This window comes from Coregonus clupeaformis, chromosome 12 (genome assembly GCF_020615455.1).
Source record: "Coregonus clupeaformis isolate EN_2021a chromosome 12, ASM2061545v1, whole genome shotgun sequence".
NCBI classification, from domain to species: Eukaryota; Metazoa; Chordata; class Actinopteri; order Salmoniformes; family Salmonidae; genus Coregonus; species Coregonus clupeaformis.
Genome location: NC_059203.1, coordinates 42,359,302 through 42,376,723, shown reverse-complemented (window position 1 = coordinate 42,376,723; position 17,422 = coordinate 42,359,302). Strand labels below are relative to the sequence as shown.

General features: G+C 42.3%; 1 protein-coding gene across 1 annotated transcript in view; it reads right to left on the bottom strand.

Moving 5' to 3' along the window:
- LOC121578238 (extracellular sulfatase Sulf-2-like) overlaps positions 1-16,643 on the bottom strand; it is a 66,657-nt gene extending 50,014 nt beyond the window's left edge. Inside the window, exons 1-2 of the mRNA XM_041892446.2 lie at positions 16,174-16,643; positions 3,113-3,169 (exon numbers count right to left, since the gene is read on the bottom strand). The gene's annotated coding sequence lies outside the window, so the exon portion shown is untranslated. The remainder of the gene's footprint in view (positions 1-3,112; positions 3,170-16,173) is intronic.
- Positions 16,644-17,422: the final 779 nt, after the last annotated feature.

Genomic DNA, 17,422 nt, shown 5'->3' with positions numbered 1-17,422 from the left:
AGTGTCTGCTGGTTTTTGGGTTTTCCTTTCAATTAAGACCTAGACAACCAGGTGAGGGGAGTTCTTTACTAATTAGTGACCTTATTTAATCAATCAAGTACAAGGGAGGAGCGAAAACCCGCAGACACTCGGCCCTCCATGGAATTAGTTTGACACGTGCCATAAATCCATAGTTTATAGGCACATACACAGAGATATACTGCCTTTCTATAGGAAGAGATTTATGTTTTACTAAAGCGGGATTAAATGATTAATGACCGCTATATAAAAGCAATACAATGTACTGTATAATCCTTACATTTGAAGTCAAATGGAAGGCTCCCTAAACTGAAGCTTCCAGAGAGCACAGCAGCAAAGGTTTATTTGCTGCCACTTCATGCTTCATATAAGTTAATCATTACTGCATTTAAACATTAAAGCAATGATGTTAGCAGCAGGAGAGTTGGGGATTGGAGAATTTTGTGAGAATCCAGATGTAAGACATTTCAGCACCGTCCCTCAAGAAATGTGTCTGTAAGATGAGTGGTAATGCAAGTGGGCATTGCAGCGATTTAGTAAGAAGGTAAGAAACTGCCTAGTGCCTCCCTCAAACACATTTAAATCAACCACCTGCCAGCCCCCCTCCCACAGACCTTCCTGGTTCATGCTTCCCATCCAGATGATGGGAGCTCAGAGCTAGAGACACAAAGAGAAGGAGCTGCTTCTGCATCCATCTGTCTGTCCCATAATGCCACGCTGGCAGGCTGGCAGGCTGGCACACTGAGGAGTGCCTCTGTGTGTGGCCTGTACATTGGCACACACAGGGGCTTTACTGGGATGCCTTCCTGAGAGGGGGGCACTGGGCCCAATGTTGACAAAGCCTGGTATGGCCTGCTGTCACCCCATTCTGGGTGCACCCACTGGAAAGAATCAATTAGGCCGTCCTACAACAGACCACTTTTATATTTGACTTTTAATCAGTGTGCAGGAGGAGAGCAGGGGCACGGAGAGAGGAAGCAGGCCAGTGTGGTGAGTGGTGGTGATCTGGTTAAATACAGTCTGAAAACAGACATAGTGCTACTTCTGACATGAGAGGGGATCTGATCTGAATGTGCTACGAGGAAAGACTAGCACCACAACGGGCAGATTCAGGGAGCTGAGAGATAAGAGGCCCTTTGTGGTGAGCTATGAAAAGCACCTTATGCAACTACCTGCAAGAAATGTAAAGATGACACATTTCTCGAGTCAGAAAATAATCAGGCTTTGTGAAGGGACAGTGATAAAAAAAAAACTCAAACCACTTTAAAGTTTTGAGATGGCTGAGGCTGATCTCTTCCTTTGAAAAGTTTCTTTAAGACTTCTTTCTCAGTGTTATCCGGCCTTGCCACAGGCCTCTTCTGGCAGAGAGGAGGGGAAGAAAGGGAGAGGTGAACAGTGCCCGCCTGCCTGCCTGTGCACCCTGGGGTTGATGTGGAGATCAGGCTTCAAACGGAATAACTCACCAAAGGGACATCATTCACCTGTCATTCCTCTCCGGCTTTACAGACATGCAGAAAGTGAAAGTTAAGCCTCTTCTTTCAGGCCACTCTTTAGGTAACAGAAATGTACCTGAGCTACATTTCAGTGACACTGCCGTAAACTACTGAATGAAGGCAGTAGTAGGTGTATATACAGTACCAGTCAAAAGAGTGTGCAAAGCTGTCATCAAGGCAAAGGATGGCTACTTTGAAGAATCTCAAATATAAAATATATTTTTCAACAGGACAATGACCCAACACACTTTCAGGCTGTGTAAGGGCTATTTTACAAAGAAGGAGAGTGATGGAGTGCTGCATCAGATGACCTGGCCTCCTCAACCCAATTGAGATGGTTTGGGATGAGTCGGACGGCAGAGTGAAGGAAAAGCAGCCAACAAGTGCTCAACATATGTGGGAACTCCTTCAAGACTGTTGGAAAAGCATTCCAGGTGAAGCTGGTTGAGAGAATGCCAAGAGTGTGCAAAGCTGTCATAAAGGCAAAGGGTGGCTATTTGAAGAATCTCAAATATAAAATATATAACACTTTTTTGGTTACTACATGATTCCATATGGGTTATTTCATAGTTTTGATGTCTTCACTATTATTCTACAATGTAGAAAATAGTCAAAATAAAGAAAAACCCTTGAATGAGAAGGTGTGTCCAAATCTTGACTGGTACTGTAGGTGACAGACAAATGAATGTCAGCTATAGTTTTACAAATGATTACAAGGCTGTGAGAGGTAGGCAGCTGTGCACATATGGCTACATTTGCTCACTGCTGCTCATACAGCTTCCAAACTGTTCATATGGACTAGAATAGATTCATCAGTTACCTCAGCGTTATCGGTTGAAAAGAGACAGGTCTTCCAATAGGTCTACAGTCAATTTAAACAGCACAGTGTCATGTTGCTATGAATGTATCAGGTATGTGATCAGTGTTGGTAGCATCATCAGAATAACAGCTCAGCTTGTGGTATAAATCTATGCGTTGAGGGAATCCCAAACCACAGATGGTTCTGCTGTTTCAGTCAATGATTTTTAACTCTTAGGTTGGACATCAATCCTGGGGGGCTGTCCCCCTCTGACACCCCTGATCCTTTCTTTATTCAGGGTGAGTGGCAGATGGACAGATGAGTCCACCAGAGGGGTTGTGTTGTGGTTAAAACCAACGATCACCGCTTACTGAGACCACACAATCAACCCCAAACCTACACTATTCAGTGGACTGTGGTTTAACACAAAATAACCACAGTGAGAAGTATTTGTGGTGAAATATGTAACTCTGAATAAAGTGGTTTGAATGTGTGAGTTCTGTCTGGCGCTGATAGACTATTCCCTATGGTACACGGCTGTGGTGTTGACAGTAGCCTGCTGTGCAGCTGTCTCTTTACAGCAGCCATGGTAATGTCATACTAATAAGAGTTGATGCGATTTCTGCTCCATGAGATGTGTAAGCAGCTACACAACAGTCCAGTAGAACATCAGACTCAGTTAAGATTCCACTCCACCCACTGACAGGCTTATGATGTTCACATCAAAGATATAGCGCATACACACGCACAGAGACACAAACAAACTCATAGAAGTCAATAACAAGATGGAAACAAGTCTTACCTTCCTTTCCAAACAATGCTTCTCAAATGTTCTCTCGCAGTGTTCAGAGACCAAGGTCTGGAAGTAAACACAGAAAGTCAAGAGAAGATTAGGAAGATCAGGAGTCAGACACAACATCAATAGAGAGCTGAAAATAAACCCATCAAATTATTTGTGTTCCCCACATGAAAAAATACTATAGTATACTATGGTATAAATACTATAGTATTCACTGTAGTGTTTTTTCAGACTTTACTGTAGTATTCACTGTAGAATTTACAGTTAACTATATTATAACTACTGTAGTAAAATAAAACTGTAGTACATACTATAGTAACCCTTACGAAAAAGATTGCAGTTAGAGTGCAATATAACTGCAGTACGCTGCAGTATAACTGCAGTTAGAGTGCAGTACACTGCAGTTTTTCTGCAATTACTGCGTCCAAAATACCACAGTCGACTGCAGTTACTGCACTTTTAAAACTGTAATCTTCTTTTGTAAGTGAATTAATGTACTGTTTTGGGGGATTGTAGTATACTGTAGTATTTACTGTAGTTTTCTTGCGGACTGTAGTATACTGTAACATTTACTGTAGTGTTTTTGCAGACATTACTGTAGTATTTACTATAGTGTTTTTGTTTTATTATCTTTGACAAAGAAGTGGAGGCTTTTTCCTTGAGGAAATAGTAAAAGAGCGTTTATCATAACCAGTAGGTAGTGAGGGAAAAAAGTATTTGATCCCCTACTGATTTTGTACGTTTGCCCACTGACAAAGAAATTATCAGTTTATAATTTTAATGGTAGGTTTATTTGAACATTGAGAGACAGAATAACAACAACAAAATCCAGAAAAATGCATGTCAAAAATGTTATAAATTGATTTGCTTTTTAATGAGGGAAATAAGTATTTGACCCCCTCTCAATCAGAAAGATTTCTGGCTCCCAGGTGTCTTTTATACAGGTAACGAGCTGAGATTAGGAGCACACTCTTAAAGGGAGTGCTCCTAATCTCAGTTTGTTACCTGTATAAAAGACACCTGTCCACAGAAGCAATCAATCAATCAGATTCCAAACTCTCCACCATGGCCAAGACCAAAGAGCTCTCCAAGGATCTCAGGGACAAGATTGTAGACCTACACAAGAATGGAATGGGCTACAAGACCATCGCCAAGCAGCTTGGTGAGAAGGTGACAACAGTTGGTGCGATTATTCGCAAATGGAAGAAACACAAAAGAACTGTCAATCTCCCTCGGCCTGGGGCACCATGCAAGATCTCACCTTGTGGAGTTGCAATGATCATGAGAACGGTGAGGAATCAGTCCAGAACTACACAGGAGAATCTTGTCAATGATCTCAAGGCAGCTGGGACCATAGTCACCAAGAAAACAATTGGTAACACACTACGCCGTGAAGGACTGAAATCCTGCAGCGCCTGCAAGGTCCCCCTGCTCAAGAAAGCACATATACAGGGCCGTCTGAAGTTTTCCAATTAACATCTGAATGATTCAGAGGAGAACTGGGTGAAAGTGTTGTGGTCAGATGAGACCAAAACCGAGCTCTTTGGCATCAACTCAACTCGCCGTGTTTGGAGGAGGAGGAATGCTGCCTATGACCCCAAGAACACCATCCCCACCGTCAAACATGGAGGTGGAAACATTATGCTTTGGGGGTGTTTTTCTGCTACGGTACAGGACAACTTCACCGCATCAAAGAGACGATGGACGGGGCCATGTACCGTCAAATCTTGGGTGAGAACCTCCTTCCCTCAGCCAGGGCATTGAAAATGGGTCTAGGATGGGTATTCCAGCATGACAATGACCCAAAACACACGGCCAAGGCAACAAAGGAGTGGCTCAAGAAGAGGCACATTAAGGTCCTGGAGTGGCCTAGCCAGTCTCCAGACCTTAATCAGATAGAAAATCTGTGGAGGGAGCTGAAGGTTCGAGTTGCCAAACGTCAGCCTCGAAACCTTAATGACTTGGAGAAGATCTGCAAGGAGGAGTGGGACAAAATCCCTCCTGAGATGTGTGCAAACCTGGTGGCCAACTACAAGAAACGTCTGACCTCTGTGATTGCCAACAAGGGTTTTGTCACCAAGTACTAAGTCATGTTTTGCAGAGGGGTCAAATACTTATTTCCCTCATTAAAATGCAAATCAATTTATAAAATTTTCGACATGCGTTTTTCTGGATTTGTTGTTGTTATTCTGTCTCTCACTGTTCAATTAAACCTACCATTAAAATTATAGACTGATCATGTCTTTGTCAGTGGGAAAACGTACAAAATCAGCAGGGGATCAAATACTTTTTTCCCTCACTGTATGTAGATAGGACTGGAGTCTGAACAGATAGAGCTTCTGCTCTTTTCTATAACCTGTTGGGAACACAATATATGGTCTATACTTGGCATGTAGGTTTCTCACTTATGGATGGCAGAAATTGGGATATGGGGGAGGTGATTAGGCAGGGTGTATGCTAATTAAATACTGTAGTATTGACTATAGATTTTAAAAAGTGTCGTGTTTTTTACAGCTGTAGTGTTTTTACCGACATTACTGTATTATTTGCTACAGTGTTTTTTTCCGATAATACTGTAATATTTACTATAGTATTCTACAACATTCAATAGTAAGTACTACACATGATTGAGGGATGCTACAGTGTGTAGTATATTATTGTACAGTATACTACAGTTTACTACAGAGTTCTGTAGTAAGTACTGTAGTATTCTATAGTAAACTGTAGTATTTTCGCATGTGGGTAGTTAGAAAACAACTGTCTCCCTGTTCGGATGTCAAAGTGAGTGAATGCATTATACTCTGTTCATGCTGCATATTCCTGATCTGGGATGCGTGTAGACCACATAAAGCAGCCTATAGTATACTATGGTATAAATACTCCATTCTGGCTCTTTTGGGTGTTACTCCATTACGGCTCATCCCCAACAGATGACATACTCTATTGTTGTTCCTCATGAACAGATGCCTTCCCCCATTATGATTCCTTCCCAGCAGATGACACTCACAACCACCACTCCTCCCTCCCAGATGACAGAGAGGTGGATCAAACATCTGCTTTATATCTAGATACTATTTCACTATCAATATCATCAAATACAAAACAACTATTTTCAATAGACCAACTCTAACGTCATGCACCTGTCAAAATGTATGAGAAACCGAAATGTCTCTGAACTCACCAAGCTCTTTCAATCAGCAAGCTCTTTTAAAACTGTCTCTGCTTCTAAAACTGTCTCTATGTCTAAAAGTGTCTGTATGTCTAAAATGTTCTATATTTGAAGGCTTTGTTCTGTGCCTGGCTGTGAAGACAAGACGTGTTGACAGTGTTGAAGCTATCTGCTCTTTGTTATGATTGGCTGGGTGTCAACGTCCAGTGTGTAAACCACTCATCCATGTTGCCAAACCATCCTCTTATCTCCATAAAAGACAACACTGAACACCGCACCAAACATTCTATTCTCATCATGCCGGACTCTGACCGACAGCTCTCAGTAATGATATGACTCAACAAACATTTAATTGTTTGTTCTCTGTAAAATAATACTGTGGTCCTAAAGTAGATAACACTTTACACCACAGACACTAAGCAAGGGTATCATTTTGGGGAGTGTGTGTGCGCGTGCCTGCGTGTGTCAGGGGGTGTTTGATATTCTAAGAATACCACCTAAGCACCCATGGAGCTCAATGCCAGGGCATGCCAGCCACTCATGGGCATCAAAGAGAGGAGAGGCAGTGCACCGGTCTGTCTGTTTGTCTGTCCATCTGAGGGATAAAAGGACAGAACTCTCTCAAGATTCTATATGCCACCCTATGCTGTGTTCTCAAAGGCAGTGATATGAGGCAGATTAACACATACCTGATAGATACAGGGGAAAGGGAAAGGGTGTTCACAACACAAACATATTACTCATGTCTGGTTGAGGAGACACAAACCCATATACCCAAAGGTATTGTTTTATTTGGCCAACAAAGACACCCACAGAAATCCAGTGTTTAGCAGACATCCACCGAAACACACTTTCAAAAGTAGCTTAAAAATTATATATTTTCCCCTTGTCTCACTAAAATAAAAGGATTGACAGTTTTAATATAAATAACAGGAGAGAGAGGCGGTTTTAGTGTACGGAGGGTGACAAGGCGATGTGACAACCGCAGAGAGAAAATGCGACACCTGGCCTCGTCCTTGATTTGGATAAAAGGATGATACATCACAAAGTGACAGGGGAAAAAAATTGTTATTACCCCGAGGAAGGGGAGAAGGAGAAGAAAAGCATATTTGTAGTTCAAGTAAAAATATTATTCTCCTTCAATTATTGTCCCTCACTGCACTGCAACGTGAGATCTCATTGTTAGAAACATTCTCATATTTTCAGGACTAAAACCACATAGGAATAAAAAAAAATGAAGTGCACAATCCCCTACATGTAATCAGAGGTGTAGTGACTTTGGAGTATAACTGCCTGACACAGCTGTCTTTCAGCAGTTTGATTGTGATCAGGTCTGACTGAGAGGAGGCCTCAAGCCATGTTTCTGTGATTGGGTATGTTATCCTTCTCAACCACACCCCTGATTGATTTCAGTGGAGTAGAATGTTGTTCCTCTCCTATTGATTCCACAACCCTTTCTCTCCCCCAATTAAGAGTTCAATGAGCAGAGCTGAGACTGGACTGCTCAATTAATCATGTCTCCATGCCAATCCTTCCCTCACTATTCCACCCTCACTCTCTCTCTCCCTCTGTCTCTCTCTCAGTCTCTCAGTTCCTCTCTCTCCCTCACCAACTCTCTCTTTGCCTCTATCGCTCCATCCATTCCCAGATATTGCTAAATTATAGTTCAACAACTATAGTGTCTGTGATGAAGCACAACATGGCTTCAGGTGGCCTGATGATCACAAGGTTAACGAGTGGATCTCACACTTCATTAAACACAACCAGGGGGAGGAATTCCTAATCTCTTGACCTAATGATGATTCATTTTAAACAAAACACCTGAAGCTCAGTTTTCAAACTAATCTAAGACATTTGAATGTATAAGACAGAATATCAGAGTGTATCTAACTAGCCTACGTGTTAACCAAGCAGATCCAAGAATGGTGAGGCGTAGATCAGACAGAGAAGATTAGACAGACAGTGGGACGGGATGAGAGCCCACATCGGTCCGTCCCTTGATCTGTCCACCTTGGGGGCCCTTAACCAAAGCAGTTCAGTTACAGGTCAATGAGGCCCTAATGCACCAAGTACTAAACCACTAATCCCCATGCTTTAGTGGAGTGAAAAATCAAATTTCAGAGATCTGTAATTCCATAAACCTTATTAGGCACCACAATGGCTGGACCGGGGAGGGAGTAGAAAGGAGGGAACAGGGAAGGAGAGGACAGGCTAGGGCAGGGACCTCTCAACAGAGAGGAGAGAAGGGAGAAATGGAAATGAACAACCTGGTCTCATAGCATTTCGTATTATTCTTTATGTAAATCTGAGACACTCAATTTAGTATGATATGTTACGTTTCATATGGTATCTATTAATTTGTGGTTGTCCATCACCCATTTCGTATAATATGTTACGAATTACAATTCGTATTATATGTAATGAATTTGCAAAACGTAGAATATGTTATGAATTTGCAAAATGTATTATATGTTACGAATTCTAGCTAGGTGGTTAGGTGGCTAATGTTAGCTAGTTGGCTCATGTTACCTAGGCTAAGGGTTAGGGTTAGAGATTAGGGTTAAGGTTAGGGTTAAGTTTAGGAGTTAAGTTAAAAGGTTAAGTAGTTGCAAAGCAGTTAAAAAGTAATTAGTAGTTAAAAAGTTGCTAATTAGCTCAAATGCTAATGTTGTCCGTGATGAGATTCGAACTCGCAACCTTTGGGTTACTAGACATTTGCGTTATACGCCTACTCATCCACCCCGATCAACCAACCTACTTTAATTTTTGCCTTAAGTAACCATCTGTCTTACGTAACATATCCTACAAATTTGAATGTCCCGGATTTAAATTTACTATGTTACGTCTAGTCTATGAGACCAGGCTCAAATGAATGATGAGACGAAGCACACAGCAATTGGAGAAAATAGTGTCAAAATGATTTAGACAGGTCCATAGCCTGGGATGAAAGTTGCAATCTTGTTAATCCTACAAGTTGCTGAGAATTAGATGTGGGCCCCTCAGGAATGCTTCCAAATAGATATGTAGATGTAAGTAGGCCTACAGCTGTCTAAATGATGAATCACTGAATCATTACAAGAACTCATTCATCATTTACCTTTTTATCTGCAGTCATCATAACATGGAGTTGTAATGAAAATAGACAAACCCTCACTTGGTATCTTACAATATCTTCAGGCAGCAGAAGTTAAAATATAGGTTTCAGCAATGCCATAATTTGGACCCAGCAGCACCCCAAATGACCATTTAAATGCTCAAAAATGAGAAAACATGGGGGACTCATTGCCTCTGTCAGTAACATCACTCACACCAGTGTCCTAATATGATCACCTTTCTTCTCTTCTCCCTGTTGCTTACCATGGCGCCTTTAATATTGGTTCCAATTCCACCACTGCATCCTGTACTCATTTAATCATTGCATCGATAGGCCACTTAGCACCACTGTTATCTGAGAGCTGACATCGATTGTTGTCCCTCCCTGTTGCCCAGGAGGGAGGAGGGAAGGAGGGAGGGTGTGTTTGTTTCAGGGTTGAGGTCAATTCCAATTCTTGAATTTACACATGAAGTGGAGAATTTTGTTGAATTACATTTGTATTTTAAAAACTCTTCAAGTTATGGAATTGGAATTATAAAAACATTTAATCTTTGGAATTCAATATTTCTACATTTCCCAGTTCATGGAGTTAATGCACATATTATCAAACATTGACTGAAATATATGTTTCTAATCATTTCAACCTGTATTCCTATATTTCCAGTATAGCTACGTAGGTTGTCTGAACAGTGGCATGATCAGCCTGAAAGCCTAAGGGAATAGAATTGGAATTGTTAGGGATAATATTGAATTGGGTATTTAATAATTTAAATTTGGCTAACATTGGGATTCAGAGGAATTTAGTTATCTCTAAATTCAAAGACTGACATGAAATTTGAATTGAATGACATGGAATTTACAGGGAGAGAGAATTGAATTTAAATTAAATTTGTGGAATTGACCCCGACCCTGGTTTGTTTGGTGCTACTGTCCTAATGGGAACAGTGGTCAGGATGCAGAGAGAGAGGTATGAAATACTAATGATGAAGATGGGTAGCTAGAGAGGAACATAATGTTCAAAATGGGGTTGGCAGTGATGCAGAGGATGATGATGACCATGATGGTAATTGGGATGATAATAAGGATGCTTGTGACTTGTGGCCTCAACAAAAGCATCTCATACTCAGAAGGGTTTCAAATCTCAAGATTTCTGCTCTTGAATTCTTTTTGAGTGAAACTATCAAAGTTTATTTCATAAATAATTCAACACCATGACACCAAGGCAAAACTGGTCAGAGCACGTCACAAAAGCAGAGATCTAGTTGAAATCAAAGGCTTGAATCTCACTGGCAACACTAGTGATTGATATGTCCTGTGAAAGATGCAGGACTCTGAAGTCTCCACTTTGGGGCTGACTGGATGGGTGTAATTACATTTCAATGCAGGATACCTACACTTCAGCACCACCGCTCACATAGATTGCAGATTGAAATTACATTGCACAAGCCTCCAGACATACAGCACACACAGAAGACTGCAAACACACACATACACTCACCGGCCAGTTTATTAGGTACACCCATCTAGTACCGGGACGGACCCCTCTTTGCCTCCAGAACAGCCTGAATTCTTTGGGGCATGGATTCTACAAGTCGGAAATGTTCCGTAGGGATGTTGGTCCATGCTGACGCGATGGCATAACACAGTTGCTGCAGACTGGAAGGTGGTACACCTCATGCTGTTTACACTAAATCCTGACTCTGCCATCAGCATGACTCAACAGGAACCGAAATTCGTCGGACTAGGTGCTGTTTTTCCACTCCTCAATTGTCCCGTAATTGGTGATCGTGTGCCCACTGGAGCCGCTACTTTTTTTTTTAGCTGATAGGAGTGGAACCCGGCGTGGTTGTCTGCTGCAATAGCCCATCCATGACATGGTTCGACAAGTTGTATGTTCAGAGATGCCGTTTTGCACACCACTGTTGTACTGCGTTATTATTTGTCTGTTTGTGGCCCGCCTGTTAGCTTGCATGACTCTTGCCATTCTCTTTTGACCTCTCTCATCAAGGAGCTGTTTTCGCCCACAGGACTGCCGCTGACTGGATGTTTTTTGTTTGTTGCACCATTCTCGATAAACCCTAGACACCTTTGTGTGTGAAAAGCCCAGGAGGGCGTTTCTGAGATACTGGATCCAGCGTGCCTGGCACTGATGATCATATCACGCTCAAAGTCGCTTAGGTCACTCGTTTTGCCCATTCTAACGCTCAATCGAACAGTAACTGAATGCCTCGATGCCTGTCTGCCTGTTTTATATGGCATGCCACGGCCACGTGACTCATCCATTTTCGTGAACTGGGTGATGTACCTAATAAACTGTCCGGTGAGGGTATAAAAACACACATCAATTATTTTCTTTATCTCTTCCTCTCTTACACATTCTCACTCTTCTCTCTTTGGACATCAGTTCATCAGAAAAGTGACACTTCAAAACTCTAATCAAAGAGGCCATTTTGTAACCAATTAGGTCCACTGTTACTTGAAATTATTAACACAGCCATTCACAAAGGTTAATTTGGAAGGAATTTAAATACAGCACGAATTTAACTTTTTATATTTATCACCCTCTATCTTTGATAAACACAGATATTAAACTATTTTCTAAAATTCTGTCGTCCCGTCACAAAACTTACTTACCCAAATCGGTACATCTGGACCAAAGCGGTTTTATTCTCTATGGAGCCCCTGCCCAAGTAATTTGACAATCAAAAGAAAATACACCAATATCTCTCAATTCTACAGATCACGTCATTTCATTATATGCCGACGATATCTTACTTTATCTAGACAATTTATCTCAATCCCTCCCAAAAGCTTTGAAGATCATAGACAAATTCAGCTCCATCTCAAATGATCAAATAAATTCAATCCGATCTCAGTAGATACGTCGCTCTGGATAAGAGCGTCTGCTAAATGACTACAATGTAAATGTAAATGTAGATGGACAGTAGATCAAATGCAGTTGCTTCAACCAACAGAATATCTATTGTGAAAATAAATATATTGCCACGGTTGAATTTCTGTAGTTCAATGGTTCCCTTGTCTCCACCTTCTGGCTATTGGGATAAAATCCATTGTGCGGTGTGCGGTTTCAAAATGTATATGGCAAGGTAAGCGAGCCCGGATAAAATTAACAAACTTGCAAAGAGGGAAAGATGTAGGATGACTATCCATATTAAACTTTTATTTGTATTCCCAGACACTAGCATTTTATCCCATCCTAAATTGGTTTAGACATGATTCTTCTGCCCCCTGACTGAGTATAGAGAGACATTTGGTGTCTCCTATTGCCCTGGAAGAGGTGGTCTTCACTGATATATCCCTTAAACAATGTAAACTTTGCTTTGATCATATTATAGCTCACACAATTTCTATTTGGCTCAAAATTGAAAAACTGTGTAACTTGGAATCAGAATGGCATGCCCTTACTCCAATATTTCACAATAATGCCTTGCAATCTGTAGGGTGGCCTTTTGCATCCCCCAATGGTCTAAATGTGGAATCCTTACCCTTGCCGACAGTAATGGCTTGAGAACATTCCAAGATTTGAAGGACATATGGGACATGATGGGATTTATACATTTTCCCATTTATACAAGGACATGATGGGATTTATACATTTTCTGGACTCCCGAAAGGGCTGATCTCTATAATATATAAACAACTTCTGGAAAGCTTATATCCTGAGATAGCCATTAAAAAGGTATGGTCCACAGATCTAATGGAATCTGAACAACCCTTTAACTGGAACAGAATATGGAAAAATATGACATTGGCATCCCATAATCCAAACCATCAACATATACATTTTAAGGTTGTTCACAGACTATTTAACACCAAGGAAAAGTTGTTTGATGAAACTGGCCCCAACTCCCAACTGTTCACCGTGTCCCATAAATCAGGTAGGCACATTCCTCCATATGATGTGGGAGTGCCCTGCAGTTAAACGCTTCTGGGGCAAAGTTACTAAATTCATTTAGAAGTGCATGAATGTAGATATTCAATGCTTTGCATCTATTAACAATGATAGCTCCTTGAATATCCCAATGAATCAGAGACGATTACTGCTGGCAGGCAGCACTGCCACAAAAAATATGTTGGGTCTTAAATGGCAATCACCTCACTGTCTCTCAATTTGCCAGTGGATACAGTTACTATTAGAAATTCTAACATTAGAATTATGAACATCGAGAATGAATGGTGCAAGTCAAGGAACAATTGACCTGTAACCCCCCCTCCCCCCAAAATAAAATAAATGAGGCCATCTCAGCCACTATCATTAGAGAGTAGAGCTGCAGGTTGAGATTAAAACAGTGATCTCCAGATACCTTCTCATCACAGGCCCCAGCTCACAGCAGCTCATACTGATGAACAGGAAACTCAGAGGGGAACAGGAGCACTAGTTACAGGCCTCACTCATTACATTATCCAAAATATGTTCTTAGATGATCAGTTGTATCAGGGTGTAGACAGTCATAATCATCCACCATCCTCCAAATCATTCTCCAATTTGAATCATGCTCTTTGCATCTCAGTCTTTGAGTATCATTTCATCACCTCACCCCTTTCATCCTCTAGGTAGGCCTATGTTTGACCCAACCAGCCTAATGAAAAGCGGAGGTAAAGTGTGCAGCCACACTAAAGGCAGGAGTCAGACAGCCAGCTATGTCACCTTGAGTTTTGTCACTGTCACCGAAATCTGCCTCCTGTCACTATGTGTGTGGTGTGCGTGCGTGTGTGTGTGTGTGCCCATGTGGGCTGGCTCTGTGGTTAGTGTGTCATGGCCTGCCAATATATCTTCCCCCTGGCTGGGAGACACCAGACGTGTCCTGTACAACAACGGTCAATACTACAGCCTCTATATGCAGAACCTACAGAACATTCTAGATGAATGCACGTGTGCACAGCTTTGAACCAAACTCTCTCCAAGCACACTCTCTCCTTTTACATATAGCCTACACAAGCAACCCTCTCTGTGGAGTCCATAAGTCCTTTTATGCATTCACACTGAGACACATTGGTCTCCAGGTCAAGACTCCTTCTGAGTGTGTGAGGAGAAAGAGAGAAAGATCATACAACGTAATGGGATGTCTACTGTGTGTGTGTGCGTGTGTGTGTACGTGCATGCATGTGTGTACAGTATGTAGCCTATGCGTGCATCTGTGTTTGTGCATGTGCGTGCGTGAACTAGCGGAGTGCCTAACACGGGGACTGTGGTGGTCTGCTTGAAACATGTTGGTATTACAGACTCAGTCAGGGACATATTGAAAATGTCAATGAAGACACTTGCCAGTTGGTCAGCACATGCTCGGAGTACACGTCCTGGTAATCCGTCTGGCCCTGCGGCCTTGTGAATGTTGACCTGCTTAAAAGTCTTACTCACATCGGCTACGGAGAGCGTGATCACATAGTCATCCGGAACAGCTGGTGCTCTCATGCATGCTTCAGTGTTGCTTGCCTCGAAGCGAGCATAGAAGTGGTTTAGCTCATCTGGTAGACTTGTGTCACTGGGCAGCTCGTAGCTGTGCTTCCCTTTGTAGTCTGTAATAGTTTTCAAGCCCTGCCACATCCGACGATCGTCAGAGCCAGTGTAGTATGATTCAATCTTAGTCCTGTATTGACTCTTTGCCTGTTTGATGGTTCGTCGGAGGGCATAGCGGGATTTCTTATAAGCGTCCGGGTTAGAGTCCCGCTCCTTGAAAGCGGCAGCTCTACCCTTTAGCTCAGTGCAGATGTTGCCTGTAATACATGGCTTCTGGTTGGGGTACGGTCACTGTGGGGACGACGTCACTGTGGGGACGACGTCATCGATGCACTTATTGATGAAGCCAGTGACTGATGTGGTGTACTCCTCAATGATATCTGAAGAATCCCGGAACATGTTCCAGTCTGTGCTAGCAAAACAGTCCTGTAGCTTAGCATCTGCGTCATCTGACCACTTTTTTATTAACCGAGTCACTGGTGCTTCCTGCTTTAGTTTTTGCTTATAAGCAGGAATCAGGAGGATAGAGTTATGGTCATAAAGACACTGACAAAACATTGCTGTAAACATCTAACCTAATCTAGCCTACTGCCTGGGATATAACAGTAGAGCTGTTTTTTTACAAATATTTGGTCATATATTATGTCAGTGCGAAGACCAACAACAAAACCAAAGGAAGTTGAAATATCATTGGGGCAAGAACCAGAGAGAGAATCGAAACAATACCGTAACCCAAACCAATACACAAAGAACAGAAACTACACCAAGAACAAGTACGAGCGGTGTCAGTGTTGGCAGAACAAAGCTCTACATGATGGATGAATCTCCTAAACTCCACTCTTGATAAACCTGGGGGAAATGGTCAACTTGAGGAAATGACAATTCATCATGTCAGAATAATTTGTAAAACCAGTGCCCTATTATAAAACAATTGAACCACTCTACTACTACGAACAGCATTGGCATCTAAAGTCACCCACTACCATGATACAGTGACTTACTGTATCAATGCTTATTACAAAGCTACATGCCTAATGAAAATGTGACTGTTCATTTATAATGACTTTTCATTTAATGTGCCAACTTCTAATGAATAGATGGATCCAAACTTCAGATACGTCTATTCCACAACAGCCCAATGCAAAGTCAGATACTTTGTGAAGGAGTTCAATGCCACATCCATGTGAGTGTTCCGTCCTCCTCCACCGTTACACAGAGGAGATGATGATGATGGTGGTGGTGGTGAGAGTAAATCTAATGGAGGCGAGTGCAATGGAGAGCAGAGGAGAAGTGTAAAGTAGAGCAAAGCTACAGTACTGTACCTCACAGCTGTGCTCCTCAGAAGCGATGTCCCTGGGTGGAGTGGGTGAGGCGACACACACAGGATACACACAGAGCTCCGTCCATCGGCTCACACACAGGCATACACCTGCTCTGACCAGTCTTGAACACACTCTTGTCCTGTGCCCTACTGTCCGCTCTGCTGGCAGTCTTAGAGTCTAACCCCCACACAGCACGGCGCAGACAGCCCTCTGTTATAGATGCACACACAAGTGAAAGGAGGGAGGCGTGGTTTCAGATGAGATAGATAAAAGCGGGAGGGAAGGAGGAGGAGAGAAAGTCCCTCTATCTACAATTCAATTTCGCCTCACTCCCCTTTTCGCCGCATCTCTGTCTCTCCCTCCCTATCCCTCTCTATCACATATTGTCTTAAGCTCTTGCACTTTTTAACACTCACTCAGACACACTCCTGACACGCTCTAGCTCTCTCATTCTCCTACACATTGAAACTCCCTCTGATTTGCCATCTCTCTTTCTCCTCGTGGTCATCCTCTCTCTCTCTCTCTCTCTCTCTCTCTCTCTCTCTCTCTCTCTCTCTCTCTCTCTCTCTCTCTCTCCCCCCTTCTCTTTTTCTCACACTCTTTACTTCCTCTATCGTTCTCCTCTCTTTCTAGTTTTCAGTTTTACCGTCTTTTTGTCCTTGTCTCTTTCTCTCTCTTTCTCTCGCTCCTCTCTCATTCATGTGGCTGTGGTGTGTGTGTGAGTGAATATGGGCAGCTCTGGCCATCTGTTGGAGCCTGTGTGCTTCACCTATTCACAGTCTCATAAAGGCAGGGCCAGGGAGAGGAGAGAGAGAAAGGAAGGGGTGGGAACCAGGGATCAATCTTAATGCTGGAGGGCGGGAGAGGAGAGGGAGAGCTTGGCATACACACTATATTTATAAGCCTGCCACCTCTATAAGGCTGGCTGGCATGGCCCCTTAAGAGGAACAGACACCAACAAGCTGCAGAGAGGAATATGCATTAATGTACAAACAAATGCACTTCAGACAAGTGCACAGATAGAGCTCTACCTGTGCAGAGCGCATTCCCCTTCCAGTCTCTAAAGTGCTCTTTTGTTTTGGGTTTACAGTTTTTGTCCTTGTTGTTCTGAACCCACTGCCCACAAGTCGGGGTTAAATTCGTGTTAAATATGTGTAATTTAGTTAGCCATTAAGATGTGGCCATATAATGCTTTTATGTAACTAAATAATCGAAGTCATAATTGCTCAACGAATCTGTGACGGTTGCA